Source organism: Theropithecus gelada, chromosome 20 (genome assembly GCF_003255815.1).
Source record: "Theropithecus gelada isolate Dixy chromosome 20, Tgel_1.0, whole genome shotgun sequence".
In the NCBI taxonomy this organism is placed as follows: Eukaryota; Metazoa; Chordata; class Mammalia; order Primates; family Cercopithecidae; genus Theropithecus; species Theropithecus gelada.
Genome location: NC_037688.1, coordinates 30,702,674 through 30,708,339, shown reverse-complemented (window position 1 = coordinate 30,708,339; position 5,666 = coordinate 30,702,674). Strand labels below are relative to the sequence as shown.

The 5,666-nt window shown below is 52.4% G+C and overlaps 1 non-coding gene across 1 annotated transcript; it reads left to right on the top strand.

The window, feature by feature from the left end:
- The first annotated feature begins 5,227 nt into the window (after positions 1-5,227).
- On the top strand, positions 5,228-5,300 carry TRNAM-CAU. Its single transcript has one exon. It is a non-coding gene; the product is annotated as a tRNA-Met (tRNA).
- The last annotated feature ends 366 nt before the right edge of the window (positions 5,301-5,666 follow it).

The following is a 5,666-nucleotide window of genomic DNA, read 5'->3' as shown; positions in this document are numbered from 1 at the left end:
TGGGCTTTTCTTAAGTCCTCTAACCTAAGTATTGTTTGTGTATATCAACGCATTGATTTCTGTAAGCTGATTTTCCAGAAAAAGGCTAAAACTATAAAGGAGATGGTGCCGAGGCTTGAGCGCTGAGCCCAGCTGCAGATCTAAGACAATGCTGGCTATGAGGAAATGCCAGCATCTTGAACTGGGAGGAGATAAGAAGAGAAAAGGCCAAGTGATTCAGTTCTAAATTTATCTTTTGTTTTATTATGAAGACAATAAAATCTTGAGGTTATGTTCACTTCAAAGAAAAGAAATGTATGATGAATTTTACACTGTAAATAAATCCTTTTTTGTGGGTGAGTAGCAGGCATTCCTCAGTTATCCCAGTGGGAACCAGGGGAATATAACGGGCCTGAAATCTGGCAGCTCTGGAAGCCACTCCTACTTCATAGCAGAGGGTCTTGAGAATAACTGGACCCACTCCATACCAGGTGGTGAGGAGAGAGGGCTCAGCCAGGCCAGGAGGGATCCTCCAGCTCTAAGTGGCCGCAAGTCAGTGATCAGTGACAATCGGTAATCAGCCACTGCCTTCCCGTGCTAGGCACCTTCTGTCCACTCTATAATATAACCTCCCTTCAGCAGCCCATGAAGTAGATTCAGGTATGATCACCATTTTATGGGAACAGAGAGGTTAAGATACTTGTCGAAGGTCTCACAGCCAAGCATGGCAGACGTGGGGATGAATAGATCACTCCAGCAACTGCGCACAGTTGTTTCCAGGACTGACCCCATCATTTCATAGAGAAGAAACAAGCCCAGAGAGGGAAGAGACATTCTCAAGGTCACACAGCCAGTCCAGGTCTCCTACGCAGGGCCCTTTGCATCCACGGCCATGTATTGGGGTGTAAGATGCAATGCAAGGCTTACCCCTGGAGGAAGGGCCAGAAATTGCAGACAGCCCTACCAGAGGCCCTGGGCAGCTTCACTCTGCATGATGGTGGATTTAGTGACCTGCCCCAGGAGGTTCTCCTTTCCTCTTCTTTTTTATTTACTTTATTTTATTATTTTATGTTATTGCCCAGGCTAGAGTGCAGTGGCACCATCTCGGCTCACTGCAACCTCCGCCTCCTGGGTTCAAGTGATTCTCCCGCCTCGGCCTCCTGAGTAGCTGGGATTACAGGCATGCGCCACCACATCCAGCTAATTCCTTTGTATTTTCAGTAGAGACGGGTTTTACCATGTGGGCCAGACTGGTCTCAAACTCCTGACCTCAGGTGATCTGCCCGCCTCGGCCTCCCAAAGTGCTGGGATTACAGGTGTGAGCCACCGTGCCCAGCCTTTATTTTTTGAAACAGGGTCTCTGTCACTCAAGCAGGAGTGCAGTGGCATGATCTTAGCTCACTGCTGCCTCAAACTCCTGGGCACAAGTGATCCTCCTGCCTCAGCCTCCCAAGTAGCTGGGACTACACGTGCATGACACCACACCCAGCTAACCTTTTTTTTTTTTTTTTTTTTTTTTTTTTGTAGAGATGGGGGTTTCACTTTGTTGCCCAGGCTGGTCTCAAACTCCTGGGCTCAAGCAATCCTCCTGCCTTGGTCTCCCAAAGTGCTGGGACTACAGGCGTGAGCCACTGCATTGCGCTCCTCTCTTACTAGTGCCCCACTGTGGAATCTTCAGGACCCTGTTGGTGAAGTCATATCAGGGGCCCCATATACACAAGGGAATTTTTCCTCTCACTGCCTGACTGAAATCATTGACTCTCTCAAGACCTACAGATTCAAGTTCCAGGAAGTCCCTAACAAAAAAGAAGAAAGAAAGGATCGAGTGCCATGGCTCATGCCTGTAATCTCAGCACTTTGAGATCCCCTGTCTCTACAAAAAAAAAAAAAAAAAGTTTTTAATTAGCCAGGTGTGGTGGTGTGTACCTGTAGTTCCAACTACTCTAGAGACTGAGGCAGGAGGATTGCTTGAGGCCAGGAGTTCAAGGCTGAGGATTGCTTAAGGCCAGGAATTGAAGCCTGCCGTGAACAGTGATTACCCTGCTGCACTCCAGCCTGGATGACAGAGCTTGAGAGCCTGTCTCTCAAACCAAAAAAAAAAAAAAAAAACACCTAGAGAGAGATGGCTTTCCATGTCAGAGACACTGGGATGGATACAGTAGAGACAAAACCTGAGTGGATGGCACTGTCTGTCCTCACAAAAGTTATGACTTCTTGGATGTCTCAGATGCACAATCTGGTGAGCAGAGTGCTGGGATAGGCCAGGGAAAGGACCAAATGCCAGCCAAAGACGGGCGCAGGGGCCACCTCTAGTCCCAGCACTTTGGGAGGCCAAGGTGGGAAGATCACTTGAGGTCAGGACTTTGAGACCTGCGTGGCCAACGTGGTGAAACCCCATCTCTACTAAAAATACAAAAATTAGCTGGGGGTGGTGGCACATGCCTGTAATCCCAGCTCCTCAGGAGGCTAAGGCACAAGAACCACTTGAACCCGGGAGGCGGAGGTTGCAGTGAGCTGAGATCATGCCACTGCACTCCAGCCTGGACAACAGAGTAAGACTCTGTCTAAAAACACACACACAAATGTCAGCCAAAGAAGTGAGGGGTCTCCTCACAGTTGGGATCATCTCTGAGCTGAGTGTGAAAGGTGAACAGTTTCAGGCATAAAGAAGACAGTAAGAAATGCCTGGGGAGACAGAGAAGGCATGGCCGGTGCCTTTCTCACTGGTCTTTGGTGCTGCTGCCTCCCCTCCACTCCTCCCTCCCTGCGCACCAAAGTCCTGGGGCTGCTCCAATGGCCGACTCCTTCCAATCTTCCACTGCTTCCCCCCTCCCCGTTGATCATGCCAGCCTCATCTCACAGCCACCCCTGCCCCCGGCATTGTCCATGTCTCCTGTTCTCACCACACACCCAGCCTCACACACCCACCCCTAACACTGAACGCTCAGATCTCTGCTTCCTACATAGAACTGTCTACAATCTCGACATTTCACAAATCAATATGCAAAACCTTCTTCCTGCATGCATGCTGCAAGGGATTCAGAAAACTCCATACCAGCCTCTGCCCCTAAGAAAGAGAAGTCAGCTCAGGGAAAGAGGAAAGGCACAAAGAAGTAGCAGAGAAAGAACATTCCCTGCTAGTTCTAGGCCACTATGGCAAGGGGAACCCAGAAGGAAGGGTTTTGTGGACGACGAATGCTGGAGTAGAACTGGGTAAGTGGGAGGATGGCAGGAAGGCTCTGCACGGGTCCGTGGAAGTGCATGGCCTGTTTCATCCGGGTGGGAGAGTGTGGGTTGGCCTTGTCCTTGCAGGGCCCTGTGGAATATTTCCCCAAAGGCTGGGGGAAGCCACTCAAGGTTAGGAGCACGGACATCTTGAAAAATGTGTTTAAAGGGATTGCTAGAACTAACTACATTCCTTCCCTCTATAGCTTCTCTGGCTGAGCAGCTTTTCAGAGCACCTGGGAACCACCCCTACTGGGGATGCTGCCTGTCCATCAGCTCCCCAGGGCAGTGTGTGTATGACCCCAAGATGAACAGGAGGGGAGCCCCAAATTCAAGGCTGGCTGGTGGCAGAGAGAACCACACCCAGGACACAGACTCCGGGCAGTGCTTTCCTCCCTTCACACTCTCCCTCCTGCACTGAACCTGGAATGGAGACACCAGCAGAGGGCAACTTGAGGGTGGGATCCAGAGCCCCCCTTTCCCCATAACTCTGGGCACGTGGAATGTGGCCCGCCCAGGGGTGGCTCAGATCCTGTCTCTGGATCGCAGAGGTCCCACCCTAATGGAGAAGACAGGACTGACACACAGAGAACAATTGAGAACCCCCGCAAACCCTGGGATGTGCTAGTCACCACGTGCCCTAGGAGATCAGAGAAGGAAGAATCAGAGTGACCACTGTGCAAGAAATCACCCGAAACCAGTTCCCAAAGGAGTACCGAAACCCGAACAGAAGAGCAGGTGTGTGCGTTGGGGGTAGGGGGTAGAAGAGACTAGTCCTATCAGATATTGAAATATATGATTGGTTATCTGGTGAAAACAAGCAAAAATGTCACAAGGGCTTAGAGAATCAGTAAGCCGGCAAGTTCAACGTCGTCATCTTACCCAGGATGGTTTTGGGGCAATGGCATGGGGTGAAGACTCCCTGAGCCAGTAATTTCCCTGAAAGAGTGAGGAGGGAATCTTGAGATGGGGAGAGTTCCCTCCACCCACCTATCCACTCGCCCATCCCTCCCCGCACCCTTTATTCCTGTCATCTTTTCATGTGACAATAAACTGGAGAGCCCTGCTCTGAGGGAGCAGTGCGACTCTGCTGCCCTTCAAAATGAGAGGCCCCTATGTGTAACCAGGAAGCAAGAGTATTTGAAAAATAAGAGAGAAAAAGAAAAGCGCGGGATGCAAAAAAAAAAAAAAAAAAAGAATCGGCAAGTCCAAGGCAACCATAACTTCTTCCCTCCATTTGCCGACTGAATTCACGTCCAAGAATCTTCTGGAACCTTCCCTCCCTGCTTCCACCTCGCCCTACCCCGACTCCAGGGCCTGGGCTTGGAGATTTCACACCCCACACCCCTTCTCCGCCCTCCTGCCCGTCTGCCACGCCCTCCTGCTCCCCAGGGCCCTATCCACCCCTCGCTCCGGGGTCGCCCCTGACGCCCAACCGCGGCTGACGTCGCACGCTCCAGCCTCAGTCCACCCTGGGACCCTGCATTTGGCAGCCACGCGAGCCCCTCTCCAGCCCAATTAAGCGGCCGTCGCCCTGGAGACTGAGGACCCCTGCTGGGGTCACACCTTGCAGCTTCCTCTCCCATGCTCGCCAGTCCTCGCCACCCCCGCCGCTTGCACCAGACCCAGGCGCTCGTCCTCCGCTTCCCCTGCACCCCGGCCTGGTCACACCTCGGAGCTTGTCCCTACCTGGCCATGCCCAGAGTCTGCCCGCCGGGTATCCCACACACACCGCTGGGCCTCACTGCCTCTCGGTGAGCTGTGGTGGCTCGGGTCCTGGTCCCCACGAAGCTGCGACCGGCAGTCAGCTTTCTTCCATGCGCGGGGCTCGTTCCCTGAGCCCAGGCCGCTCCATGGCTGCAAGAGCTACCTTCCCACCCACGTGTCCCCAGGTGTGCGCACAAGCCCAGGGTGAGACCAGGGGCTGCTCCCTGCAGAGGCCGACCTTGCAGAGGCGACTCTGAGCGCAAGGGACTGCAGGCGTTTTATTATGGAAGGTAGAAACCTTAAGTAGCCAAAGGCCGCCCTCTTAGCGCAGTGGGCGGCGCGTCAGTCTCATAATCTGAAGGTCCTGAGTTCGAGCCTCAGAGAGGGCAGCTGTTTTGTGTACAATGGCAGCAAAGATGCTTAGAAGCAGCTAGAAGCTTGGACCACGGGAAAAGAGTAGGTGTGCCAGTCAGGTACCAGAGGGTAAGGATGTGTCACCAGCCGAGAGCCAGGTGTACAGAAGCAGGGTACTGAGCTACAGGGCGGCGTAAATACATTGTTATGTAAACTCGCAAATGAGTCAACCTCGCTCATAACAAAAGAAACTCAGATCACAACCACAGGAACGGCTATTGTCCCCTCTCCCAGGAATTAAAATTCACAAATGGGGCCAGGTGCATTGGCTCACATCTGTAATCCCAACACTTTGGAAAGCCAAGATGGGAGAACAGCTTAAGCCCAGGAATTTAGAGACC